Source organism: Cuculus canorus, chromosome 4 (assembly GCF_017976375.1).
Source record: "Cuculus canorus isolate bCucCan1 chromosome 4, bCucCan1.pri, whole genome shotgun sequence".
NCBI lineage: Eukaryota > Metazoa > Chordata > Aves > Cuculiformes > Cuculidae > Cuculus > Cuculus canorus.
In genome coordinates this window covers 9,339,774-9,358,047 of record NC_071404.1, presented here as the reverse complement: position 1 = coordinate 9,358,047, position 18,274 = coordinate 9,339,774, and positions in this window count along the sequence as shown.

Genomic DNA, 18,274 nt, shown 5'->3' with positions numbered 1-18,274 from the left:
AAGACACAATTGAAAGGTGGCTTCTTCTCTTCACTCCACCTGCTTTTCCAAGTTGGGGGTTGCATGGCAAACTGCTGACCTCCTCACTTTCTACTTAGTCTCTGTCTTGGAGCAGGTGAAAGTTTTTTCCCATCTCAGAGACAGAAAAAATCCCCCAAAACCTGCGTCCACAGTACTTCACCAGTTTTTCTTCACTTTTCTGGAGAAGGCCATGCCTGCATTCAGTCCGAGTCTGCTGTGACAGATCCTGACTGAAGGACTGACTCAATATCTGGGCCAAATTCTGGAATGCACTCAGTGTGCTCTGTGTGACTCCCCGTAGCAGCCACCAGAGTCTGGTAATATGATATATCCCAAGGATTCTTCTGAATAGGAGGAAGCAATCAAAATCTTCTAAATTTTCCCTGGGTGAGAAAGCAATTTCCTCCTCCAGCTGTAAGAACGAAGCAGATTAAAAGGTCTTGGGAAAAGTAATTATTGCTCTTTGATGAGTCGATAAGGAAGATGAGAGTGGCTCATTGGTGTGAATAAACACTTTCTGTTTTGAGCTAATTGTTTATGTAAATCCAACAACAAGAAATGATCAACTTAGTGTGTTTAGCATCTATACCACTGCATGTAGTGTTGGTTTCTCTTGTTAGGTATCACACAGATATATGGACATGAATAAGTAACAAGTAAAAAAATAAAGAAAATAGCCAACCCATGTGGTAGGTCTCTCAGATAAATTCACCAAGGTTTGGGCTCTGGCTGGTTTATATCATTTCCCACTTCTCTATTTGTTCTCTGTGATTTTTCTGGCCAGTCCTCAGTGAGGCTTTTGATTATGTCTGCCATAAATACTGGTCATCTGCATCTCTGGAAACCATAATTAATTCATTTCAGTAAAAGCATGAAATACAACAGAGAAGTATAAGTGTTGCTCTGGCTGTCCTTGGACTGCCTTTTATTATGGCATCACACAGGAAAACTTGAGATTAGAAAATTAACTAATCACTGGCGGATTTTGGGGCACTTTTAATGTGAAGTCACAGTTTAGTTCAGCCCTTTAAAAAGGGGTCAGCTAAGCCCAAAAGATCATGTTTACAGTTCCCAGTTGTCAGCAATGACTGGCTGCTTAAAAAAAAAAAAAAAAAAAAAAAAAGGAAGACTTTGAGACTCCTCTTTAAGTGTAGATTACATATTTGAAAAAAAAGAGTGGAAGAAAAAAGTCTGGTTTGCACTTGAAATTTGCAAACTGGACCTAAGAAGGAACAATACAGCTTCAATCTGGGAACACCTTGTAAAGCCAAATCCCAGAAAAATGTGGGTAGGTGAAATTACTCACCATCCTGATTGCAAAACATCAGTGTTGACGTTTCTTTGGATGTAACTGGACACTTATTAACGACGATCCACTTTAGCTGGGGATTTTCTTAACCTATAAAGTTCAAGTAGCTGTTTCTTCTCCCCAGACCACTGATCTGGCTTTGCTGACTCTTAGACTAAATAGACGCCTTGTGCGAGTGACCTTATTGACAACACTTGGATATACGCTTTTATTTTCAAAGACTGAGCAAGCAGACACTCAGGTTTAACTTGTGACCTATTAATATATGTAGCTGGGACATAGAAATGCCACAGGCATCTCAAATTGTACATTAGTTTGTTTGAATAGCATACTACTTTTTGCCCACGCACAGCCCAAGCCTGAGAGTTTTGTGGGCCAAGAGGGAGGGGTGATATAAGCTGAACTGCCTGGGGAAGAGCTGGGACACGAGGCAGCAGACTCCTTTTCTTTTCTTTCTCTTTCCTTTCCCTTTCCCTTTCCCTTTCCCTTTCCCTTTCCCTTTCCCTTTCCCTTTCCCTTTCCCTTTCCCTTTCCCTTTCCCTTTCCCTTTCCCTTTCCCTCTTCTCTTCTCTTCTCTTCTCTTCTCTTCTCTTCTCTTCTCTTCTCTTCTCTTCTCTTCTCTTCTCTTCTCTTCTCTTCTCTTCTCTTCTCCTTCCCCTTCCCCTTCCCCTTCCCCTTCCCCGGGATAACGTCCCAGCCCCATTTGCAGAGCAGTCCATGTAAAAGCTCTGTTGACTACCTCTAGGAAAATTAGCCAAACTAACTGATCCAACCTTTTCAATTATTTGGCTCAGCCAATACGTCTGATCTTGTTGAAGTGTCATAGGCTATATAAGCATGATCCAATTTGCTGGCAGATGTCAGAGTATGGCAGGTATACCGGGTTAGAGAAACGATCAGCTGTGACTTGGAACCACTTCCAGAGGTACAGCTGGGGCCAGAATGATGTGTATTGGGCAATGAGGTAGGCTAAAAGACTTCCAGTTTTTTCTTCAGTTGATCAGAAACTAAAAGTTATTGCAAGTCTTGAGGACCAAATCTTGTCTTCTTTGGGAACACTGTTCTATTTTTCTTATCCCATGCAACATGAAAATAACAATCCTAGTGATAACCAAGCAGTCAAATTATTGAGAATTAGAGATTTATGCGTATAGACACATAGCAAGTTTTTAAAGCAAGCCAGGATGTTCCACTCCTTGGAAAATGTTTAGGGATATGTCAGGCACAGCAGACACAGGGGTGAAGATAGTTATTTAAAGACAAATGAACCAGAAAGGTCTCAGGTAGCAGATAATGCACTAAAAAAATTAATTTAATTTCAAAGGCAGAGATATAAGAGTTGATTGTGTTTCTGCCAGTTGTCAAGAGTATATGGAGCAAAGCATACAGTGCTGAGACAGCTGAATGGTTCTTGCACTGCAGTGGAGTTGGATCCAACTCTAAAGCAAACCAGGCACCTGCTATAATCCTTAGGGGTGAAACCACATTTGCTGAATTCTCCAGCAGCAGAATCAGTACAAGAAATGCCTTTCTGCTCCCATTCACAGCCACATATCCTTTCTTGCTCCTCTAGTTGCAAGTCATCACCCCCTCTGTCATGCCCATTTATTTGTTATCCCAGATCCAAACTGGGTCAATAAGATTCCAAGGGAATCAAGAAATGATCCTTTACCCTAAGTACATGACATGAGTTTTGGAGGAAAAGGTCCAATTTATGATTACCTTTCTGAAGTACGCTGTTTCCTTGCTCCCAGGCTAGAGGAAACATTGTGAAACACTCATACTGCACAAGCCAAGTGGAGCAGATATGAAAGGGGGCAAGTTCAAAACAAATTTTGCATTAAGGTTTCTCACCTTAGAGGAACTGCTGACATCTGGCCATTATAGATGAAGAAGCAAATCTCTGAAGATTCATTTGGCAAGATATGATCCCCCTGTCTTAAGGATTAAATGCACTACAGATCTGTGCCTTTAAGTAGCTTATCTTGACTTGAGGAACTGACAATATTCTGCACTTGATGTTTACTTTTATACTTAGTGATTAAATGTGATCAGGAGTGGTTTTTGGCCCTACCACCAACTGGCATAGGATAACCCAAGTCCTTCCTTTCCTGGCCTCTAGGACAGCAACACCACCTGCAACTTGCCTCTAGGGCTGGCACACATGGGTTCTCCAGTGGTCATGAACTTGCAGTGTTCCACAGGAACAAGCCTGTCCTACCTGAGGCTGAGCACGAAGACAAATGCTAGGAACAATTAAAAAACAGGAAAAAAACACTGTGAAAAAATGTCTGCCCTTGAGGAGAGATGAACTTCGGCATCAGACATTATGCAGGGAGGGCAAGGGATAGCTGAGAATCACGTGCAATCAGTGAGTGGTTTGGGGCAGTTTTCTGCCAGTTTGACACATCTTTTTTTCCTCTTTCTAGGTCTGCAGACACAAATATGTCAATATTTTCTCTCATTGTTCAAAGTATTAATTTAAAGAAAACAAACCTAAAGTTTCTTTTAAATGAAAAAAGAACCTGCTAGTAAAGAGGAACTTTGGAAAGGGCTTTAATAGATGCAACCACATGATTATATTCCATGTTCATGGCTGTTTCTGGGGGTTTTTTTGAGATTTTAGTTCTTGCTTTCATAAGGGGGAATTGAGTTGCAAAGGTCTGTCAAATTATATGTTTGCACATGGAGTTGAAGAATGGTATCTGTAATAGCTAATGGGAATTGGCATAATTTTATATTATGGTTATTCATAGTATCAGTATTATAGTGTTTCATATTATCAGTATTATTGTACCAGAACGCGCGTGTGTGTACATATACACACTGGATTAAGACTTAGGCCATAGGAACTCTTTCAACAGAGCCTTTAATTTCAACAAAAGTCCATCCATTCCAAATTCTTCAGGCTGCTTTTTTAAAAATAAAATAGTAAAAAACCCCTTTCGTCTTGCTTTTGAAAAGAAGTAACTTTGGCAAACAGCCACACGCTTCACAGGACACAAGATTTCTCCCTTATCATCTGTGCAGCACTTTGGTTTTTCACAGACAGAAAGATCCGTTATTATTTTGATGCAAAGCAGTGTTATCACACTTTAGTTTCTTCCACCAGCTGGAAATTGCCACAGCCAGTATGAAGATACGACATAAGTGCAACGAGGGTGGTGGTTTTCGACTATTTCCATGTGGGTACCTCAAGCCACTTCACAGGTCTCCATAATAGCTCTCCTTGCTTATCACTAAGAGCACTGCAGTGAGGAGAGGTTCGGGATTTCTCCCATGGGAAATGGATAATGAGGCAAGACTCGAGCGTAGGCCTTCTCAAGGGCTATTTTGCTCCTTAGCCTTTGTGTTCCCTCATTTCATTGTACCACAATATTGGCAAACATGGAGAGAAAGACACCTTTCCTGCAATAATCCTTTGGCCACGGATAAGCAATTCTCTACGTGTTTCCTATAATGGCAACCTACAGCTTCCTGGGGTGTTGAGAAATAAACCCATCTCCTCCCACTCACAATGTTGGGGTTTGTTTTGTGAGCCCAAAGAAATGTTCAACTCAGTATTTTCAATATAGACTTTAATATATACAACTGGTCTGAGTTCATAAAGTAAAAAATGTGTGGAATGAAACTAGAACCATTTCAAAAATGTGAAAAATATACATTCAACTAGAAGTGGATTGAGATTATTTATTTGTGCAGTGGAGTATATGTTGGGGAATTCTGCAGTACAGTTCATCTTGCTGCTAAAGGTAAATCTGAGTCACAATGCTTGGATTTCAGAGTGAACTTTCCCAGAATTTAGGACAAAGGCTTTAGATGTTATATAGGAGCATTCACTTCAGTCTGTGAAGTTGTTTTTCGTATTGTTTTTGTTTTCGAGTAAGTATACCATCTTGAAACGCCATAGACAGGTCCATGGAGTCTCCTACAGGAGTTCCCTGCTGGTCTTAGTGCTGTAACGCATCTCCTAGCTCTTTGTCCTGATGTACTAGAGAAGGATGGAAGAAAATGAAAGAAATTGCTGCTTGTCTCATGGAGAGAGGGCTTGACTCTCTCTAGCCTTTCTCCCTGCATGGCCCCTTACCACTAGCACAGAGGATTTAGAAGATCTCCTCACCATCCTGGTCTTTGTTGGTGTCAGTGAAGGCAGACAGTGCAGCAAGAGAGAATTTCTCTCTTCTGCACCAAACAGCCCACGTATTCACACCCTTTCAGCAAACTCCTCCAGCTGAGCCAAACTTAGCCCTGTCTGCAGATAAAGACTTGACCACTGGGTGCATTCTCCAGCCACTCTTTCTTCTCTAACTGAAGCCATCTCCTCATATCCCATTTTTCCCTATTGGAGTGTGCAACCTGTCAATTTCAAAGACACTTTCAAATCTTGCAAAACAATCTGCTTTTCTCATTTCCAGCTTCCAGACATTTCATCCACCAGTCACAGGCACAGAGCACCAGATAGTTACCTTGAGAAATTAGACATCGGGCAACATTTGTTTTGGCTTAGCATGTGTTTGTTTAAATGTTAAAATCTGAGCCTGCACTTTATTTTAACCTGTTTTGTTGTTTGTCCATAACTATCTCTACCCTGTTTTATGTCACGCTTCTTAGGGCTCCAGGAAAGAAAGCTAACTGACACTTTTTAGCATGTGCTCTGTGCTTTTACATGGTATGTGAGCATGAGGGCTGGTACCTGGTTCCCAAAGGAAAGTTTACGCGGTGTGGGTTCTGCTGGAATGATTAAATGGAGAATACTTTAAATCATATGTGAACACACCATTCATAGGCTGTAGTTTCTTGTAAGCCTGTGCCGATGTGGTGCCGAGCACAACCGGAACTTTGAAGACAACCTTATGTGTATGTCAAGTCAGGAAGTTGTACTCAATGATCCTTCCAACTCAAGTTACTTCCAACTCAAGGTACTTTATGATACTGTAATTCTATGACTCACAAAGAGTTGTGGACCAAGGGACATATTCATACCATTGCAAGATTGTGCCATTTAACAGAAAATGTTCTACATCAGGATGAACAAGAGATCACTCAGAGCAGTGATAAACAGCATCTTATCTGCAGAATAAGCCTTACCCTGCCATAAGAGTAGTGTTATGGGATGCAGGTTCCCAGGACACAAACTCTGCCTGATTTGACCCAAGGTGTACAAACTAATCCCACATTTCCTGTCATGTCTCTAGTTCTCTGGTCACTGAAAGTCTACAATGGATGAACTATTCTGCTTATTATATAAATAACCAAATATTCAGTGAACAAGAGTAAAAACGCATCCAAAGCCCAGAAACAGAGCTCAGAGTAGAGTAGGGGTTCGAGATTAAGAGCCTGGTCAAGATTAAGAGCAAAGCAGACTTAAATGCAATTTGCTACATCTCACATGGATGCTTAATTGCTAGGCTACTGTGTGAGAGGTAAGTGTGTCCCACTTTATTCTAGGATACAGGTGAAATCTCACCCTTTTCCCTCTGACCCAAAATTCCATTCCATGTACATTCCCGCAAAAATCTTCTAGAATGAAGATCTTCAAGAATGATGTTTTCATACAGAAAGAGGTCTGAAGCTGTCCAGTAAGCTCTATTAAAAACCTTTAAATGAAGTAAATTGTTACTGTCAGTGTTTGGCATTTGAATATTTCACTTTCTGGCTGCAAATATTTTCGTTTAAATTGTATTTTCACAAGCTATAAAATACAGTTGCTGAATTCTCATTTGTTGGGTTTTCTTCTTCTTTCAAGTGTAGAATGATGTTTCAAAGAAAGCCTTTTTTTTTTTTCTACCTACTATAGCCAGAGGTGCAGTAACAAGAAAAAGAAAAACCAGGGAAAGGAAAAAAAATATTTTTTTTTCGATCTTCTGACCATATAGGCATAGTGATCATTATATGATGACCAAAACAATGGCATCATCATAATTGTTACCGTTATCAGAAAATCACAGGCAACTTTAAAGAAGTCTGTTAGCATCGTTACCCATATTTATAAGGCAGAGAAACAGAGGAAAAGGAAGGAGATGTGACTTGTCCCAGGCTGCCCAAGAGTAACAGATGACAGTAACGCCCATGTTAGAAGAGCAACAAAGCTGGTGAGGGGGCTGGAGAACAAGTCTTATGAGGAGCGGCTGAGAGAGCTGGGGTTGTTTAGCCTGGAGAAGAGGAGGCTGAGGGGAGACCTTATTACTCTCTACAACTACCTGAAAGGAGGTTGTGGAGAGGAGGGAGTTGGCCTCTTCTCCCAAGTGACAGGGGACAGGACAAGAGGGAATGGCCTGAAGCTCCGTCAGGGGAGGTTCAGGTTGGATATCAGAAAAAAATTCTTCACAGTAAGAGTCATTGGGCACTGGAACAGGCTGCCCAGGGAGGGGGTCGAGTCGCCTTCCCTGGAGGTGTTTAAGGAACGGGTGGATGAAGTGCTTAGGGACATGGTTTAGGGAGTGTTAGGAATGGTTGGACTCGATGATCCAATGGGTCCTTTCCAACCTTGTGATTCTGTGATTCTGATTCTGTCTTTTAAAGCTTGCACTAACAATTTCCTCGAGCCAACAAGGAGCAGATTTGACCATTTGGGGCCAAGGACCCAACACCTACACTTGAGGAGGTTTTACTCTGTTGTAGCTCCAGTCTGTGCCTGAGGACTGAAGTCTCTTTGGCTGCAGGAGCGCATGAAGTGCATTCCTGACCCACAACTTGCCAAGCCATGCCCAGCATTTACGCAAAAAGCAGCTCATCGCCAGGGCTATGTTAGGGTTGCTATGATATATGAAGGCTGAGACAGCATTTTGCACTGTCTCCGGTGCGGTATTTGCTTCTTTTTTTTTTTCCTTTGGTTGTTTTTCTGTTGCTTTTTGCTTCTTGTGTTTCTTGAAAGCCCTGTCTATGGGCTGTGGCAGCTGCCACAATAATTTGTAATTTGGAGGCAGGGGGAGCTCCTGGGAAAACATGGTGTGTGTCTTGATGGGTGCCAAGGAATGTCCTTCAGGGCACAGCGCTCAGCAACAACTCTGTGCTGTGGCAAGGGGAGGACAGGAGTTTTCCTCAGAAAACCCAAAGGAGATAAATCCAGCTATGAGAAACTGTTGTTTCTGTTAGATGTTGGTGAATATTTTATAGACAAAGTTGAGTCTGGACTGTACTACTTTCATTGTTTTTTTCCAATAACTGAATCTGCAACCTCAGCTACCTAAGCATAAAGTAAAAAAGCTCATGTCTGCCTACCTGTAAATAAATAATCAAATAAACTAAACCCAACCTTGATATTCACAGCAAAGACCAATTGTCAGAGGTTTCTCTGTAAAAGTCGCATGCTGCTATAACTTCAGGCAAAAAACGTCTGAACCAAGAAGTGTTTTGTCCCAATTCTGTATATTTTATGGGAAGCTGATGCTTATTTTCCATGGGAAACTAATTTTCCAGAGGACAGTTTAAGCTTGGCAGCTCAGCACAGTGTTGCTGTGACAAGCTGCTCTTTCAGCAGCTCTGACAGATTTTTTAGAGAAATATTTATTTTTTCAGCTAAGTCATGAGGCCAGTGGCAGGTAAATAGCGGAATGCAACAGAATACAGGGAAGCACGCAAGAAAACATGGAAGTTGGAGCACAACCCTTTTCACTGACATAGCCAGGTAGGACACAGGTTGAAGGCACATTTGTGTACCTCTCAGTGGAAAGGCATTGACTATGGGGTTGTTCAAGTTTTCTGACCAAAGTAAAGGACCTGAATGGAAAATTTTGTGCCAGATAGACTCAAACGTTATTTTGGATTATTTCTGCCAATACGTAAGATGTAAATAATTTTGCCAGACCCACATGTTTTAAATATTTTTGATCCAGGCCCACAATTTTTGGGGTAAAAAATATTAACCGATAGAAGAATACTCTCTTGCTCCAACGCTAACCTTGGTGAGAAAGAAAAGTTTGATGCGAGTGAAAAAAAAGTTCCTGTCTGGGTCGTAACCAGATTGACAGCTCTGAAGTCTTAGTGCATCTTAAAAGAAAGCGTTAAGTAGAAAATAATCCAAAAGGCACAAAGGCACAGTTCCCCCAAATTAAATCAAATTAAATGTCTCCTGGTGCTAGTGTCTTTCAAAGTGTCTTTCTTCTCCTTTCAAATAAGAAATTAAGACATCTGAGCCTGGACAGTTAGTGAAAGTATTGCCAAATAAAATGTGTTTCTCAGATGAATCCAGTCATGAATATCGTGTAATGCATAGAGTGATGTGTAATGCATAGAGTGATGTTTTGATTCGTGGTTTTTCAGTCTCCCCAGGCAGGTATTGTGAGGCATCAGCCAGTACCAGCTGCAGTGATGTTCTCCAGGAAACAATATCTAGAAATAATCTTGTGACTGCATGTCCTGGTGGATTTTTTTGCAGATACCTTCCAAGCAAATGGCCATCAGTCACTGAAAGCTGCCCAGAGTAAACAGAAAAGGGATACAAAGTGTGCCCAATCACAAAGATCGGCTTCAGAATATCAGCTGATCCCAAATCCTTTCCCATAAGCCATCAGTGAATCATTGTTCCCTTCCTGAATCATTGTTCCCTTCCAAAATTCTTCCTTGTGGATGGAAACTGGCATATATTTTCTTCTGCTTGCTTTTGTTACTGAATACAGCCAATTCACCCACAGAACTCTTCATGGGCATAATAAGCTAATTACATCCAATGTTATACTTTCCTCATGCGCGGACGTTTATTTCAGCACTGAAAAGAGTTCAGCCATAACCACAAACCCTCAGGGAACAGAACTGAAGATGTACCCAATGATCATGAATCTCTAGAAACAGAGCTGGATTTTGAATTATTGGCTTGCAAGCAGGTGGTTTGTTTTAAAAAAAAAAATGAAACTTTTAAAAACCTTTTCCTGTGAGTGAATATTTATAAAAATGGCTATGTAGTCTTTTCTAAGCAGAAATTTCCTTTAATTTCTAGAAGTTATGCAAAAGCGGTTACTTGCCAAACTAGGCAAACACCTGGATGTAGGACTGTCTATGAGAGCTAACAATTTTAACAGCTAAAGGGGTGATCATGTCAAGTGGTAGCTGGTAAATTGATTCATACCACGTTGTATCGACTTCATACCGCTGTTGCTTAGAAAGTCAGTCACACACACTGGAAAAGCAGTGAAGTTAATGTCTGGACACGATGCAAATTTACATGACACATTGGTTATGAGTAGGCAATTCTCCTGGTTGTTCTGTCAATGAGGTACCTGAAGGCAATTGAGTTCACTGAGGGATGAATACAGTCCTCATAACTCAAGAGGCCTAATGTGACCATCATGATGAAAATCTACTGGTACCAGTGCTGAAATAGTGGCAAAGAGGCTCCCATGCCTTTCTATGCAAACAATGAATAGAAAAATTGATGTTGGTCTTTAATCTCTTCCTACATGCACATAGTTTCTGTGTCCTTTAGGGGAAAACATGGAGCAAACACTACAGTTTTATTTAGTATCAAACCATCAGGGAAAAGAGAAGCAATAAAGGTCATCACAGTGAACAATGGCATGATGGAAGGTCTAAAGATCCACTTTTGAGACAGCTCTTGAAATTTCTTACACTCTTCCTACACAGCCATCAATGAGTTCAGTGAGGGCACCTGGGGGAAAGGAATGAAAACAAAATGAACCACAACAAACAGAGATCATCAATCTGTAAACCAGATGAGAGGGAATTACTCTCACCCAGAGCATTCTGGATTACTGGCTTCTGCAGTGGCTGACCTCGTGCTATACACTTGCACAGCTGGGAAGCGGTGTAGCGTTGTGGCAGCTACGGCATCTTGTTTCGGACATGGTGATAGGCAGCGCTGTGTTCACCTCAGAGTATTTGGCAAATCAAACTTTTTTCATGGAGATACAAGAACAAAACTTCTGCCTGCTGAAATATTCATTGACTTTAAAACTATTTCTTCTTTAAATGGAGTTAGAAATAGTGTTGGCCTGAATAAGTTGATAAATAAGCAACTTTTAAATAGAGATCGTAGTTTCATAATAAAAGTGATCAGAAGACACTAAAATTTCTCCATCCTTAGATATGATGTATGCTGAATATTACACATAAGAGTGCATTTTTTTCTAAGTCTCCATTCTACTTTTATTCCTAAATAACTTTTCTGAGGGACCTCTTTAATGTGTAATAACACATACTGAATTTCTTCTGACTCTAAGCCAGGATGTAGGATGCCTTCATCTGGTTTCCCCTCCAAACTGCCTTAAAGCCCAATAAATCTGTGATTATTTCCTTTCTGAAGCCTCAAAGGATATAGAATTACTTCACGATTTCTAGAACCCAGAGCCCTCAGCATGGCTGACGGAGAGCCAAGATCAGAATGGAGCTACTGAAATTGGGAAGAGAAACAAAAATAGTCCTCTGGAAAGAAAAAAAGTACAATGACAAAAACAAGTCCCATTTGGAATTACAGCGTGATGATTTTCAGACATCATGGCAAAGTGTACATTTGCCTCTACAAACTGTTAAAAAATTAGCCACTGTCATTCGGTTCTCGTCATAGCCCGTCGTTAACAAAAGCTCTATAACAGCACTTGATGCAGTTGTGGGCCAATGAAATCTAGTTTTGTCATTGCAGAGACGGTAGTTCCTTACTTTTCCTGTAAAGGAAATTATGTTTCAGCTTTGATTTTATGTAGTTTCATTTAAAAAAAAGCAACTTACTTTCCCCACATTGCTATTGCACTGCATGTTCTGTGCTATATTAAGCTCCACCTTTGGCATAAGTTTTATCTAGCATCCCAGTACTGCTGGCTTTGAAGTTCAATTTCATATGAACTTATAAGTTTGGGTTAAGGGAAGCAACGAACCACCTGTGTTTGCATGGCTTTGTGACTGCAATACACAGTGCAGTGTGAAGAGTTTCTGTTTCCAACAGTGAAAGAACATTTTTTTTTGCTGCTTTCCCCCACGCCTTTCTAACAAGGAAGAAATAAAAACAGTGTGTTTGGCCACTATTTCAATTACATTAACATAAAGATCAAAGTGCATTTGCATAGATCCAATGCGTGTGCAAAACCACCTGCTCCAGTTCCCCCATGTAGGGAATTTCCAAGGGCAGCAGCTGTTACTTTCAGGTGTTTCTGTGCATAGTAAAAGAGATGAAGCTCAGGCAAAGTGTGTGGCAGGAGTCCCCATACATGTGTCCTAATGGTCCAGGGTTTCTTTACAGCATACAGCCCTGTGTCTATTTGCAGACAGACTATTAAGATGACAGAAGAATTTCGTGGTGTGCTAAACTGATTGATACTTCTGACTCACGTCAGAAAGAAATGGAGGTGGTCTTTGTTCATTAAGACTGTAAAATGTGAAAGAGGTGAAGACAAAGATCTTTGGTGTTGCAGGAATGCGGGTACTGGCTCCACCAATATCAGAAAGTACCCCAGGACTGGGTCATCCCTTCATATCCTGATCTGTTACAGTTAGATCTGTGGCTATATCACATTTGGGTCTTCCCAAACTTTTCAAGGCTTCACTGCATACACAGAAGATGCTGTGCAGATACCCTGCATCCCAGAGTCCTACTCTCTGCAGCCCTTTCGCTAAACACAATAAAGAAAACCTGCTCAGTTTGAGAGTTTCCTTATCAAAATTACTTTCTTTAATGTCCTTGTAGATTCATAGCTGGATATACAGGCATACGAATGTTTTCTAAAGATCCCTCTCCTTTCTGCTGTGCGCTCCTAGCTTGTCATTAAAACATGTGTTTCTCTCACAGCATGGACACTTGGCTCTAAGTATTACTTAAAGGACATGGGCAAACACAGGAAAAGATGTCCCAGCAGGAGGGAAGCGATTGTGAGGACAGTATGTTCTGACAGCAATTAAAATTTACCAGTACTTTACCAAGTAGGAAGTCATAGATAAGAGTTTTTTTCAATAGTCAGCAGGTCATAACCCAGAGAAAAATAGAGTCTGCTCCTTCAGCTGATGCTGAACACATGCAGGGAACTTCTTTTGCTCAAACCAATAAAGGCAAGAAAAAGGCAGATAACACCTCTGAGGGATGCACCAGGCTGAGAGATTGGCCTTGATTCTCTTTTTGCCCACAGCAGAGAAGGTCACTTAAGGTGAGCAGCAGTACTCCATGGCAAAGCTGGAAAGCAGCAAGGCATGTCTGGGCTTTTCCAACCACAGGGTGGTTTACGTTTTTCATTTGAACACCTGTGAGGTTCTCAGGCCAAGATCTATAACCGTGCTGGCTCCGGAGGAGGTGTGGCATAGTAATTGAAAAGGGCAGTGAAGCACCTAAAACTTAATGGGGACTCAGCCCTTAGCTGTGCAGGAGTACAAAACAGGGCACAGTGGTGAATGGGCAAGAAGAGACATTCCTAGGGAAGAAGGGGACTCTTTTGTTTTAAATAGACCTTTTTCTTGTTTCATTCTTACTTCTCCGTTGATCCCACCTTTCCTTGGTGGGATCTCCACCATCTCCACCTCCAATGTCCAGTCTCACATCTCTCTGCCCTCCCCGTGGGCAGTCGACAACCTCTGCCTACACTCTTCCCTGCCCTCTTGAAGTATCTTCCAGCATCACTGGCTTTGTCTAAACCATAGGTGAGTGTGCCTTGCAGCACACCTGACCTTAGGCTTCGATTTCTGCCACCCCTTTGTCATCAGCGGCCCCCACCACAGATGTGGAGCCCACCACGAACTCGAGGTCTCCTCTGTGAGGAATGAGGACTTGGAAGAAGGTTAATTCATCCATTGACTACTCTTTAAATGGAGGCTAGGTTATCATGGGACATGGAAACCTGCATGAGGCCTTGGAAAAAGGAGATACGCTGGGGAACACACAAGTACTTCTTCAGATCTTTGAGAAACTGAGCAACACATTCCAAACTAAGCAGGGTCTGGGAGCAGGTTCTGCCTTCCTCCATCCAGTTTATTTTAATTATACTCTACCAGAAAATAATTTGAGGTAAAGGGGTTGTTAGTATCTGTGGCCATTAGCTGGTGAGGCAGCAAGTTCACAAGCCACTGTGGGATAGACAGTCACCTGTGAAACCAAGAGGAAAAGGATTGTAGGGAAAAATTAAGCATATCAAAGAGCCTCCACTTCTACAGTCTTCAGTATCCAGTGGAGTAGTTAATGTAGTTTACATAAATGAGCTCCTATATCTATCACTTCATTATTGATTAGTGCTTGTGACAGTAGTACAACCACACCTGTTGTCCAGGAAGACATTATACAGACAGGGAAAGTGTGGCAAATCATTTCCCATCATTGAGTTGACCTCACACTGAAAAACACACCACTTGAGGAAAGCAATAAACCATTCTCTATGTCTCCGTGGGGACAAGAAGAGGAGGCGTGAGCCTGTGATAAGAAAAATTTCAGCTAGGCTTAAGGAAAAAAGGCCATTGGTTGAGTTTGAGCAAGTCATGCAGTGCCCATCACAGGAGATATTTTAAGAGACGAGACAAATGTATGTAATAAGCTGACCAGGTCTAACTGGTCATGCCTTTGGGCAGGGAAAGGATGAAATCATAGAATCATAGAATGATTAGAGTTGGAAGAGACCCTAAAGATCATCTAATCCTCCTGCCATAGGCAGGGACACTTTCCACTAAATCAGGCCTTCTAAATGCTCTCTTCCAGCCTTGAAATACTTTAAGACAACTGTAATGTCTTTGTTTCCTTTTTTCCCTTAAGAAGCAGTTGGGAAGCTGTGTCGACTCAGCAGAAAGCTTGCCATTCAAACCCCTTGAATGCATGAACTGACTGCCATACATTTTGAGTAAGACCCTCAAAGAGGAGCTGGGTAAGTTAAAGTTCAATGAGATTACCAGTCAATAATGGCATTCTTGGATGTGGGGAGCATGCTCCTCCACTTGGGGAATGAGAAACCTTAGTGCATTTCACGTATATCACTAAAAAAGGCGCCCGAGGGGAACAACTATGATGTTTATGATTGGGTGATGCATATGATCAGTGGTGATTTGAGTAGTTCAAGAGTAGCAAACCTGAGATGAAAGATTTCATATCATATTACCAACCACCCAACCCAAGCGTGCCAACAAAATTAACAGAAACCCTTTGGAAACACATAGAACTCAATTATTTTGGCTAAATTACCACATCCATGGCAAATTACAGGCTCTCTATTGGAAAATATCTCCTCTCAATCCTGCCGTTTTCTGTTCTTCAGTTCTGTTTATGTTCCCAGCATTTTCCTCTACTGGCAAAGACCCAGTGTTTTTTGGGAAGGACTAAAGATAGGCTTTTGATCCACAGAACACTATTTAGTGGTTGAACAAGGTTGCAGTTAGACAGTGTGGTCTTCGATTCCTCTTCAGACCCATGATATCAAGCTTGCAGTGTGACCTAAAATACTATATCCAGATCTGAGCCTTGCCAAACCAAGGAGGTGCAGAAATCTGACTGGTGTTTAGAAGGGAGTGATAAGGCATATGCAGTTACAGGCTACCAAAAGCTGCTTATCTGGACTTGTCTTCAAGAGGATCAGAGGCAGATGGAAGAATTCACTGACTTTAAAGTCCTAATGGTTTGAAGACCCCATTTCAGTCCATTACTGCACAAGAAGTCCCAAGCAGAGAAAGCTGCAGGTGCCCAAACCTAAGAGAGGATCATACTTTGCTGAAAGCAGGGAGGCACTGCCCAGAGGCACCAGCTTGGCCTCAAAAGCTGTTTTGTTATGTTAGCCCAGCATCCTCATGCAGAAACCAGGGGAGCTCAAAACACTCCAACCTTTCCAAATATGTAGAGAGATTAGAGATGGAACTAGAATTTCTTCCCAAATTTTTTTTAAGCAGATTTAACTATCTGTTCCTTTTTCTCATTTCTCCTGTGCATTTCAAATTTGATTCTTGTGTTTCAATCTGCAACCACGTGCCAGATGTCTTGATGGACAGAGGGGATCTCATTTAAAACCAGTGCTCGGTATAATACGCATCCCATGGTAAATGCTTCCCAGCCTGAAGAAGTGAGTTAGGAGCTCACATTCATGGTTAGAAATCATCAGCCTTCTTGGGCAGAAATGGGACGTCTCAGAGAAAATGCTGTACCACTAACTGCATGTCTCTGGTGTTTGTGCTGCTGCTGTCTTGTGACTTGTGGAGAGGAGTCAAATATATCTTTCCGGCTACTGCTCTGTCTAATCATTTCTCAGCTTTTCATGTGTTTGACATCACATCAGTCCTTTGAGATTTGGGCTTAGAGGTAAGAAGTTGGAGCACAAATACTTGGGACATGGTTTGAAAAGATTATGATAGGTATCTCATTAGCATTTTATAAGTATAGTACCACAAAAATTATCTAAGACGACTACAGCAGAGCAGTGCTTTTCTCTCCCAAACTCCTTTCTAAAAGCACAGGACTACTTCTGCCCTTAAAATCTTCTCAAAATTTTAATTTAGCCCTTGTGAGGTTCTAAAATGCAATTATAGTCATAGACTTACGAAGAAAACTTTTGGTAACTGCTACAAGATCATATAAATATTTCTGAACCCAATGACACCTATAGTCACATTAAATGGGGTTTTCTAATATTTCAGCTAAAGTTTCTTTAGTGCACGTCACTATGGTATCTGTCAGTGTATATGGAAAGGTCTGGGGAGGGAAAAAGAGATGAAGTGAAAATCGGACAAATTAAGCAAGACTCAAGGAATTATTTAGGTAGTGTTTAAAGTCAATTATATTACATTATGAGAGACTGCTTCTTTTATATTTTTTATTGTAACAGGGCTTTCTAACATCCTAACATGGGCTTTCTACAAATCATCATAGCTTTCTTTTACAATACTGCCCAGTATAAAACAAGCAAAATAAAAGAATTAGACAAAGTTATTAAGAGAGATAAAGTTTTGCATCCATAATCTTTGCCAGCTATACTATTTCTAGATGGCCATGGGTTTATCTGGAAGCATACGGGAGAGATGAATGAACCCCATAGAAAAGATTCAGTTCAATAAGTTCAGCTTTCAAAGCCAGATGGAATCTGAAAATTCTTCATTAACCCAAGGGAATTTGTAAAGAGAGTGATTCTCACCAAAGACGGCAACTTTACGTTAACCTTCAGGTCAGAGAAATGCTGCATTATTAGCATTATTTAATTAACAAAATTTATGCTTTCAGTCTTTAAATATTTGCAAATTCACCCCTTATAAGGACTTTCATTCATTGTTATTTATCTAGGGCTGGAGTCAACCTGTGGCAGCTCCCATTACCCTCAGTGGGAACAGCTTGGGGAGACATTCCTGTCACTCTCTTTAGGTGTTTAAATGGGAGCAGAGCTCCTCCAGAAATCTGGCTCCAATTATGAGCGCTACATGCTTTGAAAATCTGACCCTCGTGTTCAGTGTCGGCTAGACATTTTACAAACAAGTCTGATGATAATGGCATAGTCATACAGGCAAAGTGCTCACAGCATAGGCACAGTACAGGCTTGGGGGGCTGCCAAAGCAGCTATTCTGGTGTAGGGTCACACCTCATTGTACCATCAGCTAGTGTGTGTTAGCAGGGCTCTACAGGCACGGGCACAGCCCGAGGGAGCCGCCAGCCAAAGATCCTCAGCTGACCATCAGCTCTATGTAAATTTGTCACCCAAAATACTTCACGGGGAAAACCGCAGGATTGTGTTGGCAGAAAATCAGGCATTCACATTTGCTGCTAATTTTTTAAAAAATCAAAACATTTTACTTGATTTTTTTTAAGAAATGCTGGTATTTTTCAGAGCTCTTCTCCCATCTATTTTTTTTTCTAAATTAATATAAAAAAAAAAACCCTAAACACTCAAAATGCATCATTTTACTTAAGCGATTTTTGTTTCACATTTGCCAAGGACTACTCCACCTTTATCATCAGCGCTCTGGATGGCCTGAAGGAAAAAAAACTTCATCTCTTTCCAGCTCTGTTCTGTTGATGGTTAAAGAGGAAAGTGATGCTGGCATGCCTTGTAAGTGTTG